The sequence below is a fragment of the Manis pentadactyla genome, chromosome 13 (assembly GCF_030020395.1).
Source record: "Manis pentadactyla isolate mManPen7 chromosome 13, mManPen7.hap1, whole genome shotgun sequence".
Classification (NCBI taxonomy): domain Eukaryota; kingdom Metazoa; phylum Chordata; class Mammalia; order Pholidota; family Manidae; genus Manis; species Manis pentadactyla.
The window spans coordinates 6,190,916-6,208,071 of NC_080031.1; the positions used below are offsets into that span (position 1 = coordinate 6,190,916).

At 51.5% G+C, this 17,156-nt stretch overlaps 1 protein-coding gene across 1 annotated transcript in view; it reads left to right on the plus strand.

Moving 5' to 3' along the window:
- Window positions 1–17,156, plus strand: part of CBL (Cbl proto-oncogene) — a 377,716-nt gene that overhangs the window by 333,145 nt on the left and 27,415 nt on the right. The window contains exon 18 of the transcript XR_008993515.1: window positions 5,481–5,668. The gene's annotated coding sequence lies outside the window, so the exon portion shown is untranslated. The remainder of the gene's footprint in view (window positions 1–5,480; window positions 5,669–17,156) is intronic.

A 17,156-nucleotide genomic window follows, 5' to 3' on the forward strand; every position in this document is an offset into this window, starting at 1 on the left:
CAGGGCAGGAAGGGAACCACAGCTGAGCCACTCCGTGGGAGGAACTGGGAAGGGAGGCAGAAGCCCCATCGCTCTCCATCTCCCCAGGCCTGCCCAGTAGCCGAGACTCCCCTCTGGGGATCCCCCATCCCCTTGGGGACCAACCCCCTAAGAGGGAGGGACAGCTTTTCTCTTTTAACTTCAGCTGAAACGAAATCCTTTCTCTGGTTCTGTGACCATGGCTAAAGACAGGCTGGTATTTTCAAATTTAACTGTATTTTTTATAAGATAAAAAGTAGGAATAGAAAAATACAAATAGCAGAATCAGTTTTCTGGAGGGCAGGTTTCAAATACTAGGATCACAAAATAACCTCACTCTGATCTCTTGAGGGACAGGACAATTGTACCCTCACCGTGAGGTGCCTCAGGTGGAAGTCATAGAAAAGGACTGTCCCAGACTTTGGGGGAGCCCCTTTAACAGAGCCTGGTCCAGAGCAGGTCCTCAGTGAATAGAAACCATTCTATTCTCCACCAAGAGGAAAGGTTTAGCAGGATGTCTTATTCCCTCCTAGGAGGAAGAAAAAAGTCCCCCAAAGACAAACCTTCCTATACATCAAGCCCTTTGGGTCTAAGCCTTCTCTCACCTGCCTTTCCCCAAGCTCATCCACAAATCCTGCCAGTTTCCTAAGAGGCTGAATAATTATTTGAAATATTAAACTGATGTGTTCTATTGCCACGTAGCAGCATCCACTGAGTCAATGTCGTCGATGCCCCTGGGGAGGACAGCTCCAGCCTAGAACAAAGAAGTCAATTGAGCTGCTGCATAGATTTTTCAGCTCGAGGCAGACAGAGATACAATAGTCTATGAGCAAAGTGATTTTGATTGGCAAGATCTAGAGCTTATGGGAGAAACAGTTTAGCTTTAAATACCAAAAAGGCTTAGCTTAAACTTGGGACTGATCATTGAATTTTTAGAAGTTAACCATAGAGCGTCTGGGGATGTAGGAGATCGTAAGTGTTGATTGAATTAACCTTTCTCCATGTGCAAAAATCTGTCTATGCAACTATACTTTCATTCTCATGCAATGCTTCTAATATTAGATTAAAGATTTAATGAGTAACCATAGTTAACATTGCACTTACCCAGTAGCTTACCACGTGCTAGGATCTGTTAAATGTTTGGTTTATCTCATTTAATACGCTCAGCAATCTGATAAAGGGGTATCGTGTGATCGTCCCCAGGTTACAGATGAGCACATGAACATTGCCCACTACTAGCCCGCCCCATAACAGCACCTCTCTCTCTCTCCATCGATTCTCTCTCTGCAGCTGTTGCTGCTGCAGTCCAGGTTCCTGTGTGTGCTCTTCTCTGGGGAATGTCTATTGACCCTTCCGCTTGGGGAGATCCAACTTCTCTTATCCCGAGGTTCCCAGGGAGAGGAATCATGCCCTCTTCATGCCACAGCTAAATCTGCGCGCACTTTGAGATTTGCACTTTATGTGCAAGACTTTACTATTTGGGTATGTCGGTCCCTCTTATTGATTGTGCCACGAGTAGTGGGTTTTTTCTCTTTATCTCTGGAATCTAGCAAATGCTTGGCACGTACTAGAGATCAAGGATGGTGAAATAAACGATTAAATGAAAGTATGAATGAAAGAAGTTAAGCACAGGGCAAGGATTGGGGGTATTGCCCTACCACACAGGAAGACACTCCTTCCTGGGAAATTGGGGAGCTCAGGAAGCCAGATAGCCGGAGTCTAGAAGGACCAGTTATGCCTTTTCTCTTTCCCTCACTCCCAGTTCTCACTTAGGGACCAGATCCCTGGGTGGGGGGCGTGAGAGAGACCACCGGGTGAGTCAGCTGGACCCAAGGCAGTTCGGGCCCTGCTTCCTTCTGGTGTTTCTAGATGTCCCGCAGAGCAGAAAGGAGCCTTGAGGCAGCGAGAGGGCCTGAGATAGCGCCTCTGGCAGTAGCTGTCCCCGGCTGCCCCTCTGGTTCCTGGCCTGTGGCCGGCATCAAGGAGATCAGAGCGGCCCCCGTCTGAGAGATGAGGGCTGGTGGGACAAGTCGGGGTTAGCAGGCGGGGAGCAACCCAGTAATCAAGATAAGTAACATTTAAATCTAATACTTACAAAAATCAAATTGGCAAACCACGGCCTTTGGGCGGGCTACCTGGTTTTGTATATAAAGTTTTATTGGAACCAGGGCTGGGATTAGAGTGAAGCAAGTGAGACAGGGTCGTGCAAATGCTGGGCTGGATCCTGTCTCTATTAGAATTTTGAAATTTTGTTCCAATTTTTAGTTTTTTAATTTTTAAAAACAATTGCATTAACATATTTGTCTTCATTGCTGAGTTCTTTGGCACTGCCTCAAATTTGTGCCTGAGGTGAGCCTTAGGCTCCTCACCCTTCCCTGTCCAGGGAGGTGGGTCCTGTGTCACAGGGGTGCAGGTTGGGGAGGGTTGCTGTCGGTATCTATGCCTTTCTGGGATTCACAAAAAGGCACCCCTTCTGGGAGGATAAGCTACCGAAGGCACCCCCTCCTCTGGACTGAGCCAGCTACTGTGCACAGTGGTGAGCAGGGTGAAGGCCGGGCTTCAGTTCCTGTTCACCTCCTTGGCAGAGGCCTCTGAAAGGGGTACAGTCTGCATAACTTACGGGGTGGCTTTATCCAAAGAGCAGACCACAGGTCACCCCACCCACAGCCACTTCAGTGGCAGATGCAGCAAAGGCAGAAACCAACGCTCAAGGACCACAGAGGACAAGCGAGCCCTGGGTGTCAGCACAGGGGGATCCTTGCCCAGGGCCACGATGTTACATAAAGCTCTGCCCATGAGTGAGGTGTCCCGGGGAGGAGGCAAGGGTAGAGAAAAACCCCTGAGAGGGGATTTGAACTTGGCGTTTGAATCTGGAATCAGCTGTCAATCCCAAACAGACTCAAGTTTTAAAAGGGAAGTGACTCAGTTACCTTTACTTGGCAAGATTAAATGTTCTCTATCAGCAGAGATAAGGCTTCGGAACTACATTAGTTATCTATTGCTGTGTAACAGATCACCGCAAAATTTAGTGGCTCAAAACAACAATAACTTTTGTTATCTCTCACAGTTTCTGGGCCAGGTCTTCAGTGAAGGGACAGCATCTCTCTGCTGTGAGGAGGTTGGCCACAGCTGGAGAACCTAGAGGGCTAGGACTGGAGTTACCCGTGGGCTTCACTGGCCTGAGGATCTGCCCCAAGGGGTGCTGGCTGTTGATGGGGGGCTCTTTCTTCTCCATGCTGGGCTCTTGACAGGGACGCCTGAGTGTGCTCATGGCATGGCCAGAGCCAGCAATGGAGAGGGAGAGACAGACGATCTTATAACCTAGCCTCGGAAGGTACACACCATCACTTACTTCTACAACATTCTATTAGTAAGTCATTAAGTCTGGTACACAGTTTGAGGACATTTTTCTTTAAATCACCACAAGAATGAAGTTAAGTTGAATTATCGAGAGAGAAAGTCCTGTTCTCGCACCTCCCAGGTGTGCCTGCGTGAGTTTACACCTGCTCCATCCATCCTAAATGCTTCCTGGATCTGACCCGTCCTGTCTCCACTGCCCTTGCCTTCGTATGGGTTACCATCATTTCTCACTAAGGGTCTCCTAACAGCTGCATATCTGTGAGGATGTCTCTGCCTCCTATCTGTTTTCTACCCTGTGGGCAGAGCATACGTTTTCTAAAATGCACACAAACCATATCACTCTCCAGCTTAAAACCATTTCATGGCTTGCTTTTTTTCCCTTTTTAACATATAACACACACACCATAAAATCCACAATTTTAAAGTACACAATTCAGTGGTTTTTATTTTCATAGAATTGTACAACCATCACCACAATCAAGTTTAGACCACTTTCATCACCCCCAAAAGAAACCTGGTGCCCATTTGCAGTCACTCCCTATATCCCCTCAACACGCCCCGTCCTGGGTAACCACTGATCACTTTTCTGTCTCTGTACATTTGCCTATTCTGGACATTTTATCTAAATGGAATCAGGCAATGTGTGGCCTTCTATGTGGCTTCTTTCACTTAGCATAGTGATTTCAAGTTTCATCCACATTGTGGCACGTGGCTACTTCATTCCTTTGCATGGCTGAACGATGTGCCACTGTATTGTTAAATCGCATTTGGTTTATTCATTAATTGATGGGCATTTGGGTTGTTTCCACTTTTTGGCTATTATGAATAATGCTGCTATGAATATTAGTGTCCAAGTTCTATATGGACAGCTATTTTCAGTTCTCTTGGGGATGTATGTAGGCGTGGAATTGCTGAGTCATACGGGAGCTCTACCATCCTAGTGGGTGTAGCGGCTCTTTGTGCTTTTGATTTGCATTTCTCTGGTGGCTAATGAGGTTGAGCATCTTTTCATATGCTTATTGGTCATTTTTAGCTCTCCATCTATTCAAATCCTTTGCCCATTAAAAAATTTGTCTGTGTGTGTCTGTGTGTTTTTATTGCTGAGTTGGAAGGATTTTAAAATAACACATACCTATTCTGCATACTGGACCCTTATTGAAAGGCTTCCTTTTGTCCGTCAGATGAGTTTCAGTCCCTTCACCTGGCCTGCAAGGCCCTGTCTGATGGAAGCCGGCTTCCTTCCGGGCTCTGTTTCCTGCTGTCCCCGTCCTTGCACTGCTAACCTTTTTTCACTTCCTTGTCTGTGAGATGCTCTCTGTTAGGACTGGCCTTTTGCAGATGCTGATCCCTCTACCAGGACACGAGTCCCCACTCTTGCCTGGCTTATATCTCCTCCTCCTCCACTTGAGGTGGCTCCCTGAGGTCTAAGAAGATGGTGATAGCAGGCAGGGTCCATGGCTGACTGTGGTCTGTGGGCAGGGCCCGGCCTCTGAGGGCAACCTGGATTCTGGTCTTGTTGATGACAGTGAGGTGGTGGGAGCTGGCTGCAACCCCAGCCCAGTGATTCAAGAGGGCAGAAGATACCTCAGGGTCTCAGGGATTTTAAAGGTCACTTGGGCCAGCTTCCTGCTCCAAATTTGGAGCCTCTCAGCAGCATCCCCATCTGGCCTGGCCTGTGCCCGGTTGCTACCAAGGACGGCAAAATCAGCATGCTGGGGTTACTCAGTGTTGTCTCTGGGAAAAAGGGTTAGTGTATTTATCTGTAGTCAGACAGCCCTGAGCTGGAATCCTGGCTCTGCCCTCAGCCAAGGAATCTAGCGCAGTCTCCTTAACTTCCGTAAGCAGTAGTTCGTTAAACCTGCAGGTGGGGACTAAGTAGTAAAACCCACGTCACAGGACTGAATTTTTTGGCATGGAGCAGGCAATCAGCAAGGTTAGCTCCCTTCTTCTTTTATTAGGAAATTAGTTCTTAGATTGAGCTTGAACCTGTTTCCCTGAGAATTTCAAACACTGGCGTTGGAGCCACAGGGACCTCTCTCTCTTATCCATAAACGTCTGGTTCACATTTGGAGTTAGTCCCCCTAAAAGCTTCTCTTTTGCAGGCTCAACATCTCTACTTCATCCAGCAGCTCAGCCACAGCCACCCCTGCAGATGGGAGCCTCACCCAGACATCCTTGCGAAGCAAGCCCTTCCATGGACAATGGCTGGATTATCCATGGTTTCAGGTCATTTCCGGCAGGACGGGAGTCCTGTCTGATCTTCTACACCTTGTAGAGCCCTTTGCACATGGTAAGTACCCAATAAATAGATGTTAACTAAGCCTGCCTCCCTTGGTACTCCAGCCCCGAGTCCCTCCTGCCTTCCTCAGCTGCTCCTCGAGACCAGGGAGTGAGACAGGCAGGATATCGTACAATCACTCATTCATTTATTCTTTCAACACTTACGGACACATAGAGGTGAGCCTAACACGGGGCCAGGGGCTCTAATAAGAAATCTCTTAGTTTCTGGTGACTACAGTAGCAAAGTTGTTGCTGTAACTACACACTAGGTGGCTTCAAACAACAGAAATGTATTCTTTCATAGTTTTCAAGGCCAGAAATCCAAAATCAAGGCAACTGACAGCCAAGTCATGCTCCCTCTGAGGTTCCAGAGGAGGCTCTGTTCCATGCTGCCTCCTACCTTCTGGTGGCATCCAGCATCCTTGGTGTTCTTGGCTTGTAGAGCCATTATTCCAATCTGTCTCTGTCTTCCCTTGGCCTTCTTTTCTGTGTGTCTCTGTTTCTAAATGTCCTTTTTCTTAAAAGGATACTAGTCATATTGGATTTAGGGGCTATCCACTCCAGTAGGAGCTCATCTTAACTAAGTGCATCTGCAAAGATCCCCTATTTCCACAAAAGGTCATATTCGCAGGTTCTCGGTGGGCATGAACTTTGGGGGGATGCTATTCAACCCAGGGCAAGAAACAATCCCTGCTCTCAAGGAGCCCACAGTCTAATGGAAGGGGGAGCAGACCTGTTAACAAGAGTGACGCAGTGATGGACAGCAGAGCGTGTTGGGGCAGAGAGCCTGTTGCACTGGGGCAGGGGGATGGGGGTGGTGGGATGAGGGAACTGTAGGCCTCTGAACTGAGCCTCCCAGAGGGATAGGAATGGGTAAGGGAGAAGATATGAGATGGGCATTCCAGGCAGAGGGAACAGCATGAGTAAAGGCATGGAGAAATGGCCTGGGGTGTGCAGAGAACTGCTAGGGGTTGATGATGCTGGAGCATAAAGGGGGTTCAAGAAGTGATGAGAGTTGAGGCTGGGGAGGTGAGCAGGGCTGGGGTGCCTTGGACATCGTGGGCCTTATTCTACAGGTGATTGGAAGCTACTGAAAAGTTTAGGCAGGAAAATGGTAAGGCCAAATATGTCTAGAAAGACTGGCATCTGGGTGGGATGGGTTGGAGGAGTGACACTGGAGGCTGTGTCCTCTACTCAAATTCATGTGTTGATATCCTACCCCCCAGTGTGATGGTATTAGGGCGGTGGTTAGGTCACGAGGGTGGAGCCCTCTCAGAGGCAGTTAGTGCCCTTGTCAAAGGACTCCAGAGAACGCCCTTGTTCTCTTTCTACCATGTGAAGATACACTAAGAAGGCTGCAACCAGAGGAGGGTCTCTCCAGAACCTCACTATGTTGGCACCCTGATCTCGGACTTCCAGCCTCCAAAAGTGTGAGAAATAAATTTCTGTTGTGTAAGTAGTGTTTCGTGATGACAGCCTGCGTAGATGCAGACGTCTATATTTGAGGTTCTTTTGAGTTTTACTTTGAGCCAATTGCAACATCTTACTGGGTCCCCCATTAACTGATTAAATAAATAAGATTTGGAACCAGGTTGGTTTTATATCTGTATGTGAGAATCATGATTTGATCCTTTTAAGACAAAAATTATTCTTTGACCATTCAATCCCTCAGCTAACGTTTGTCGGTGGCTCCCGTCGCCTAGGCACTGTGCTGACAGCTGGGAATACAAAGATCAGCTTATAGCCGTGTCCTCAAAGAGCTGGGCTGTCTAGTGCAGAGGCAGGCAGGGAGGGAAGTGAGTGGTTACTATGGATTGGCATTGCTGAGGCTGAAGTTGGAGGAGATGGCTTTCAGCAGGGGCTTCAGACAGGGTTGGGGTTTTCTCAGTGAGAAAAGCATGCTTTTTGAAATCAGACCTAGATTCAAGTCCTAGGCCCACAACTTCAAAACTTTGTAACTTTAGATAAATTAGTTTTCTTATCTGTAAAGTAAAAATAGTAGCATTTAGGCTTAAGGTTTTGTGAGAAATAAATGAGGTACAGGGTACTCAGCTTCGTGCCTGGTGTGTAATAAATGCTCAATAAATGTTAGTCTTCTCACCCCTTCTTGGCTGTGATTTCAGAAGGCCCCCAGTTTCTTTTTCTGCCTACTCGATGTCACCTGAAATTCCTTTAGGGGAGGAAAACCCTTTCACTCCACAGCTAGTGAAGGGCCTGTTGTATAAACAGCCTGGGACAGGAAGTACAGTGACTGGAACACATGTGAACGTGTAATTTGCTGATGCCAGGGCTTCTGCTTCGGGAATGTTGAGATAAGAATAACCCTTGCCTGTGAGGGCCTTGGAAGGCACGTTCACACCTCTGACCTCACTTAATCCTCCCAGCGCCTTCTGCAGGGGGCAGGGCCCAGAGAGATGATCATTCGCATTTCGCAGAGGAGGGGACCTGGGCTCTGAGCAGTGAAATAAGCAGCCTGCTCAAGGCTACCCAGCTAGAGCAGGGAGCCAGGCCTCAGACCTGGGTCTCTGGGCTCAAACACACACCCCATTCCTCCAAAGTTTAGGGTCAGCTCTGCTTGGAGGAGGCAGAGCCTCTAAGGGGGTAGGTTAGTGTCCTGTAATCTACAAACGGTGTGATTTTTTTAGGCCTCAGTTTCTTCTTTGATAAAATGGAGATAGTAATGCCTATTCATGGAGTTGCTGTAGGAATAAATAGGATAAAATTAGCAACGTGTCAGGCACAATACTGGAGCAGAGGGCTGCGAGCTGCCTAAGGGCAGGGACAAGTCTGTCTTGTTCACTGTTGTCTCCAGACATCAGTAAAGCACCGGGCACGTGGTGGGTGCTCCAGAGTTGGTGTTAAATGGATGAATAAGCGAGCAGCATGTGTGCAATATGTGGCCATCACTGTGATCATGGTGTAAGGGTGGGATTGCTGGTGGAACCGAGCAAGGCTGGGGACATGGAGGCAAGGCTGGGGGTGCTGGGGTGGCAAGTGTCTTCCAGGAGACTGTGGGGAAGGCAGGCTCCAGGGAGGGCCAGGGTCCTCTGGGTACTGGGGCTCTGGGACACCCTTTGACCTGCAGAAAGCCGGACCCGGGATACTCTGCACCCAGGTGGAAGTTGTAGGCACACAGGGAAGCCCCTGAGGGCAGGGGGCAGACAGTAGCCCAAGTCCAGGCAGACCAGCAGAGGCAGCTCAGGGGGTTGTCCAAGGACCCTATAAAGGGGATCCTTGAGGAGGGCAGGCAGGCAGGGAGAGCTTTGCCGTGGCCCCTGTGCTGGGGTAGAGGCCACGGGGAGCCCGAGGGACCCAGGCTGCTAGCCTGTTTCCTGAATGCCGCCTCTCCTGTGCCCCCTGGGCCAGGGTGTTCCATCAGGAGCCTCCTCCGCTCCTTCTCTGACCCTCCGGGGACCATGGTGTGTGCCCAGGCCCAGATCTCCTCATGGATTTCTGTCCATTCGCATGCTTTGGATGGGGCCCGTCTTCAGCAGAGGCTAGTGGGGCCCTCTGTCCCTGAGCCGCAGAAGCGTCTGGTCTGTCTCCATCTCAGTGTCCATTTCCGTCCTCAGTGCCCGCCACCCACTGCCACTGGCCCCTCCCTGTGGTCATGTGCACTTGTTCAACTCTCTCCTAAAACAAAACGCTCAAAACCCTTTTCTCCCCTGCCTGACGTCTCTTCAGGAGCACCTTATCTTTTTACCCTCACATCTTGTTGTCTTATGTTCTCAGCTCTCAATCTCTCTTCAAACCAATCGAAACCGGCTTCCAGATGTTATTTCTCGGGGTGGATTTGCCACTGTCTCCGAAGTTACCAGTGACCCTCCTGACACCCTGCACCCTGTTCCTAAATCCCACGTGCCTGCTGACCAGAGGCGGAAGCCCGTCCGATTGCTGTCCTGCTTCCCTCCGCGCGGACCTGGCCGGCCCCTGTGGCCTCCTGTGCTGGCCGCTCTGTGCCCACGTGGAGCTCTGACCTGGGCCTCTCCCTTTCCTGGGGGCGCTCCTGGGGTTGCACCCAGGCCTTCGCCCCCTCAGTCTCCCCGCATGAGCTCATCCTCCCATGGCTTTAATTACCCCCTCTAGGCCCGTGACCGCCTCTCCAGTATGGGCTTGTCTTGGCATCAGCAAAACCCATATACTGAGCAGCTGATGAATGTCTCTGCCTGGATGCCTCATGGGCACCCTCTTCTCCACCTGTGTGAACTTGGGTGCATTATAAACACCCCCTTCCCGCCTTCCTGCCTTGGTTTACCCAGTGAAAAGCCCCCCAGTTGCTGGGCAGAAATCTGGCTGTGGTTCTTGGTTCCTCTCTCTCCCCCTCCAAGGTCAGTCCTTCTGTTGGACTTGACCCTCCTGTCCATTAGGTTTTCCCTTCTCATTAGCTTCCCAGTCCACCCCCTTGTCCCCTCTCCTGGGGGCCCCCATCCTAGCAGGGAGCCTCCTTCTGTTGCAGCAGCCCCCGCCCAGGCTCCCAGCTTAGGGCTTGCCTCTACTGGGCTCTGCCGTGTGCCATGGCCGTTTCTCTGACATGCCCCGGTCCTTCAAGGTCCCCTCAAGCCTCGCCTCTTCGAAGATTAGTGTCAGAGTTAAAAGGGGTGGTTCTGGAGCTGACAGATCTGGTTCAAGTACAGACATTACCACTTACTAGCTCTGTGACTTTGGGAAAAATTTTTAACTGCTTTCAGCCCCCAGTTCTCTCCTGTGTAAATGCTGGTCACTGTGTCACAGATTGTTGTGAGTCAAGTGTGTGGCTCTAGCTGCTTTTGCATTCTAGAGAAAGGCGCTAATTGCTGGCAGGGAGACAAGGACCTTTGTTTTGAAAAATGACCCTTTTGAGTGAGACAGATAAAGCTCTCCAGCCAGCCCTCACTCCCAGAGGGAAACGGAGGCAGAGAGGGCCAGATAAAGTGGGCCAGGTGTGGGGGGACTGGAGGGCAGGGGCTGAGAGACAGCGCAGGAGGCATGACTGGCAGAGGAGGGACTTGCAGGGACAGGAGGCCTGGTTTTTAAATTTTGAGCTGTTTGCTCCACTTGAAAAGCTCCACCTGTTGCGCAGCTCCTCCCAGCTTTCAGAGCAGCTCTCTCGTAACCTCGGTGTGTTGTTAGTGATGATTGGGGGAAAATGAAGGAAATGGTTGTGCCTCCCATCTGTCATTATCTCCAAAGAAGCCTTCCTGGCTTCTCCCTGCCCCACCCCAAGCCTGGTGCTGGTCAGGGTGTCAGAGTGGTGTGAACCCCTACTTCTGTAGGTCAACAAGAAGATGCAAGGCACAGACTCCAGAACTGAGTCAGAACAGGGTTGAGAGAGGAGAGGAAATGGGATGCGAGGGAATCACGAAAATTCCAGATAATTCCTGGTGAGTCTCAGGAATCCTGGAGAGCATGTGGAGTGGAACCATTTCTGTTTGAATATTAAAGGAAAGGGTGATGCCAGAAGCCTTAAAGGGACTTCAAGAGGGCCTCTGGATTATTGAGGATTAAATTAGGTAATGTACCGAGAACTCTTAACACTGGGCCCAACACATAGGCACTCTTAGAAATTTAGGCCTTCCTGTTTTTAAAAAAACATTAAAATATCCTATTTTATATGCAGCAAGATTACAGAAATCTCATCAGGGATGAGGTGGACACGCATCTGCAGGGGCAGATGAAGCCACCAAGCCTCCCTGGTGGGGACGCATAGCTTCCAGTGACTCTCTCCAAGCAAGGGACGGTCTTATTATATTTGGAAATGTCCATTTTTGTTGTTATTGTCAGTCACTATCATTTTAATAGCACTGTTCTTCTTCTCTGTTCCCAGAGCATTTTCTGTCTGTCTCCACTTCTCTGTCGCTGGTGCCAATCTTAGATTACTGCCTTTCTACTTAGACGTAAGAAACCTGGCTGACCTTCACATGCGGTTTAGGAAAGAATTACTGGTTTCTTTGGTGCCATCACGTATTCTGTTTCCTTCCTTGATTATACTGTGAGCAACTTGAGTCAGAAATCGAATGGATGGTTCTCTTTGGCTCCTGTTTTACGCACCATAGTGGCTCCATAGATGTCTGATGCTCCTGTGGGTGTTAACTCCTTCCCTGACCAGCCCCGGGAGCCCATACTTGGGCAGAAGGAAGCCAGAGTGGGCCCAGAAGCACCTGCTCCATCTTTGCTTGTGTCTTCCCTCCAGTCCCTTGAGGTAGTCTGAGCTGCCCAGCGCAGTGGTGGCGAAAGGGAGACAAGGACGGGGGTCTTTGGGAGAGAGGGATGAGTAGTATGAAACTGACAGACACTCCTGGTGCATGGAGACTGCATTTTAATTAGTTACAAAGCCTGTTTCATTGAGGAAATATATATACATGTAAGCCAGGTGGAATTGTTGAATTATAGAATATCGACATCTTCTGGATTAGAAAGGACCTCAAGGTCATCACACCCAACTCTGACCCACTGCCAGAATCTCCTCTTACATCTCCTGCAGGTTTTATTTAGCCTTTACTTGAATGGCTCTAATAATGGATAATTCACTATCATCAGAACAGCAACTTTTGGTAACCTAACCCTATCTCTTCTTGCTGTCATTCCCCTTTCTTTTTCCTAACTCAGAACCCGATTTTAATCAACTACCCACCCGCCTCGATGTGCCAAAAGGAGAATCATCACTGATCTAAGGAGTTGTAGTGGGTCCATTTCCCTTCCTAATGAATGATTTAGGCAAGGGCATGGGCATGTGACACAATTATAGCCAGTGAGGTAGAGGAGAAGCCTGTTGGGGGCATCTGGAAAAGGTTTCCTCTCTTTTAAAAGATAGGAGAAGAGCTGGCCTATTCTATTAGAAACTTGAGACTAGATGTAATGCCTGGAGCTGTGGCTGCTATCCTGAGACTGTGAGGGGAGCTAACTTGAAGGCAAGGTGGACAGACTGAGGTTAACAGAGTAGAAATGTGTCAAGACAAGACACAACAAATAAAAACACAAGCAAGCAAGCAAGCAAGCACAAAATAATGGGGGACACTGATGTAGTCAATCAACAGCTAAGTTAACCAGCCATAAGACTGCATCTACCAAGTTAAGCAAACTCCAAAAGCTATTAAATCATTCTATACATGTAGTCAGTGTTTACATGAACTACAACTAAACCAGACATTTCTGATCCTAAATGTATGTGACTGAGTTTTGAACCTAAATAAGGAACATTTACATTCATCCCTGTTAACTTCCATTTTTGGGTTTTGATTTAGCTTTCTGTCTTTCATAGACGTTTTGAACTACCAATTCAACTCCATAGGATATTGCTCATTGCTTTCAACTATCTCTTTCACCCATAAAGTTTGGATGAGCACAATTTCTTTATTTAAAGAAATAAAGAGAGTTGAAACTGGGTTGAAGAGAGAGTTCTATGAAACGATACAGAAGCCTCCAGGGCCCCAATGCGCAGACATTGAGAGCCCACCTAGCTGTACCATGCAGTCCATATTTCTCTATTCTGTCCACATTTGGACAGATGCCTGGCTGAAATCAGGATATAGTGACTATTGTGTAAAGATCCACTCTGCCTTATAAAAAAGAGAGCTAAGAATGGTGACCTATGCTGGGCCTGTGAATTCCCAGGTTTTAACCTCTGTACAAGCCTGCTTGTGTGCAGGGAGGCACGGTCAGTTTGTGGTCCTTCTCCATCGCTCTCGTAACTGGGTCCACAGTTCTGTGTAGCAATGAGGACTGAGCTCTGGTGGGCAGGTGGCAGGGCTAGAGGATGGGAAGTTGGCTGGAAATACAGATGTGAGCACGAGCTACTTTTCTTGGCCCTATCAGGATGCTCCTTAGATCTCCTCTCCTACCTGCCCCCTTCCGCTGCCCTGGCCTTCTTTCCACTGGGCGTTCTCCTCCAGAGCTCCCTGAACCCCTGTTGGGGCTGGCTCTTGAGGGGGCTCTTGGGAAGGTAAGTGCTGGCAGGGTAGATGGAGGCCCCCTGAAGACTCTTTAGCTCCTGGGGGCCTAGATGAGACTGGAAATTCTAGGAGAGGAGATTTATCCCATCTAGGAGATGGGAGTTTTCCTGAGCTGCCCTGGGAGTGACCCGTTCCTGCTCCCCAGCCATCACTGCCCATATGAGACAGGGTGCTCCCCTCTCAGCATCCTTTGGCCCCTGTTGGCCCAGGAGTGAGGAGAAGGCTGACTCTGAAATGACTGTCCCCTGGTCCAGTGCTCTGGGGACTGACTGCCAGGTCCCACCACTCCCTCCCAGTTCTCATGGGGCCTGTTAGCCTGTGGGTGGATGTGAATAGTGAGGGCAGATGGCAGCTGCATGTCCCCAGGGCTCTATCCATCACTGGCACACAAGCTTGCTATGGAGATGCACCCTGTGCCAGGCCCAAGGGTTTGGCGCTGCTGGGAGGTAGGAGCCCCTCTCTGTGTCTGTCTGGGCTGCCTCTCTCCTAGTTGGAGAGCCAGGTTGGAAAGGACTGGCCTAGAAGCTTTGTAAGCTCCAGCAGGAAGAGGCTTTCACAATCTGGGGGCCCCCAGATGTCTTGGACTTCTTCGACCCTGATGGTGGGGCCAGGGTACCTGGCCAGAGGGAGGGGATCCAGGCTCTGAGGGGCCAGCAGAGGCTGTGGGCTGGTCTGGGTTGCTTGACCCAGTGATGTATGACATGGTGAGGAGCAGGAAGAAGGGGGGTAGGAAGGTAGGAAGGAGGTAGTTGAGTTAGGAGGTGCTTTGGGGGTGCTGGAAATCTCAGGGAGCTGCCTCATGGGGTCAGGTATACTGCCCTCTCCCTGTGACCCTAATGGTCAGCTTCCAGCCGGAGGGCAGTGACAGCAGTGACAGGCCTGGAGATCCTGGGGTGGTGCTGAGCTCCAGAGGCCGAGGGGAGTCAGGGCCAGATTCAGAGTGTATGGTGGTGGGTAGGGGTGCACATAAGCACACACCCCAACACACCCACTCACTGTCACCCAGACTCTCTGCATGCCCATGGGGTCATGCTCAGTTGTGCACTTGCAAGCTCATCCCCCACCCCATGTGTGGGGCTGGAGAAAGATGGAGTCCAGGTGCAGGGGACTGGGGGTGCAGGATGAGGCTTCTGCCTGGGCTGGCCTGGAGCAGCAGCTCGGGTCAGGGTGAGTACGTGAGGCGGTCAGCGTCCTCCACATGGATGGCCACGAGAAGCAGGTATGGAGCCCAGGGGGGCTGGTGAGGGAAGGCCTGAGGCAGTGGTCCTGGGGATGACAGGTGGGCAGCCAGCCCCAGGTACCTCCTAGATGGAAAGGTAGGCCCTGCAGGTCTCATCCTGGGGCTCTAGGGGAAGAGGAGGAGATGGGGGAGGGCAGAGGGGCAGAGGAGGAAAACCAGGGATCAGGAAGCTGATGGTGCCGGACTCCTCCTCTGGCCAGCTCACCCTCTCCCTGTGCTGGGAGGTGGCTGTCACTCTGCAGGCTCAGGGGCTTACCCTACGCACCCAAGGTCACATTCAAGGAAGTGGCAGGGCAGGGCAGGGACTCAGGCCTGTCCAGACCAGTCTCTCCGCTGCCACAGAGGAGGTTCTATAGGAGTGGGGGGAAGGAAGAGAAGAAGGGGTTCTCTGTGGGGAGGGGTGTGCAGGCAATGGGGTCCTGAACTGAACTTGGCTCCCCATGTCCCTGAGCCTGGCTGGGATGGCTCAGGGTCTCCAATCCCGGCACCTGTTTCCCACTGCCCACCTGTTCCTACAGGGCCTTCCCTGGGGGCGCTCCCCTTGGGGGAGGCTGTGCGCCTTTCCCAGGCTTCCAGCAGGGGGAGCCCCGCCCCATCAGCCCGCGTTTACCAGGGTCTGACCAGCCGGGGTCTGACCAGCCAGAGGGCCAAGGGGACCAGTTACCACTCTCCTTCTGAAGCCAGCTGAAGCCAGATGCCGCTGCCTAATGAACGGAGGACACTGCCTGGCTCGGGAAGGCGTCCCTGCCCTCTCTGCCCCTGGCCTGCCTGCCTGGCCTCTGTGACTCCTGGCCTCCCATGGGGTTGAACATAAGACAGGCCATGTGGCTTCCAAGACCGTTGCAGGGGTGAGCTGGGGCTCCCAACTCCTCCAGGTCTAGAGAGAAGGAACAACATCTGAGATGATGAGGGGTCCTGGGACCACAGGCCGTCTTCCTGAAAGGATCAGGCCCAGGAGGGAACCCCGGCTTATGCGGCTCCTGGTGTGCAACCACCACTTGGGGATTTGCAGGGTAAGGGGGCAACTGGCTTCTCAGGACAGCACTCCACCCTCCACTCCTCCCTCTGGTGCCTGGCCACATCTGGGCAGTGGCCACTCAACCGAGGAGGCTGCCTGGGGTGGTGGATTCAGAGGCTTGGAACTTTTTGCCCACCTCACCATCCAAAATATTCTACGGGCCCTTTTGAAAGAATCCGCTGTTGAGGAGATGGGCAGAGGCCGGCACAGGTGGTGCCTCTACCTGTCCCGTCTGTGACGGCAGCCTCTGGCCACGTATGTCTGCTTAAATTTCAATGAAAAGCAAATACCATTACACGGACACAACACGTCCCTGGTGCCTGCGTAGCACAGGGTGTAGATGCTTCCATCACTGCAGACAGTGCCCCTGCCCAGCTCTGGTCTGGCCCCTCTGCCCCGGGGGGCCGTGCAGTGTGGTGGGGGGCTGGGCCAGGAAGCTGGGCGGAGCAGGCTACTTTCCTTACAGCGTGTGTGGGAGCAGGTGATCCGGAGGGTGGGGTGCCGCCACCTGGAGCCCGGGACCAGGAAGTCAGGGAGGGGCTTTGGAGGAAGGAGAGCCGACCTCCAAGGGTGGGAACAGCGCTGGGCCTTGGCAGGAGGCAGGCGGGTCCCAGGCTGCGGGGCAGGCCAGCAGCCTTGAGCCTGGCCTGAGCACCTTGGCTCTGGGCTCTTGTGGGCCCATTTACAACCTGGGAAGGAAATCCCCATCAGATGTGCAGGGAAGAGGGCCTGCGAGAGCCCTGGGCGAGCTCTGTGGCCCTGTCTCTACGGGTCCCTTCCCCTTCCCCGGCCTCAGTCACTTTCGGGTAAAGCAGGGCCAGCCGTTCTGGGAAGATGCGAGGCTGGGGCTGCTGCTGGCGGCGGGAAATCCGCTTCCAGTCTCCGCGTCCTGAGGGGCCTCGGAGAGCCTGGAGTTCTACCTCTTCGGTTCTTTAAAATTGTAATGTATGCAGAGTCTGCCGCCAGAGGAGGATCTGAGGCAGCTAACCCCTTATTTTACAAATGAGAAAACAAGCTTCAGGAGGTTTAGGGACTTACACGAGTCACGTTGTCCCTGAAATTCCCTGATGATAGGAGCCAAGAAAAGTCTCATGAATGCAGCTTGGGCCTCTCAGCCCTACTCCCGCCCCATCTAGATGCCATCATCCCGTTGAGGGGTGTGGGGCTGGCTGAGGCTGAGCGGGGGAACCTGGCCATTCGCTGGGGGGAGGCTGCTGCCTGGGGACAGAGCCGAGGGTCTGGCTGGGATGGCTGGGGGGCTTCCAAGTGCCACTACATCCTGGAGAGGCCCAGGCCTGGAAGACAGGGTTCA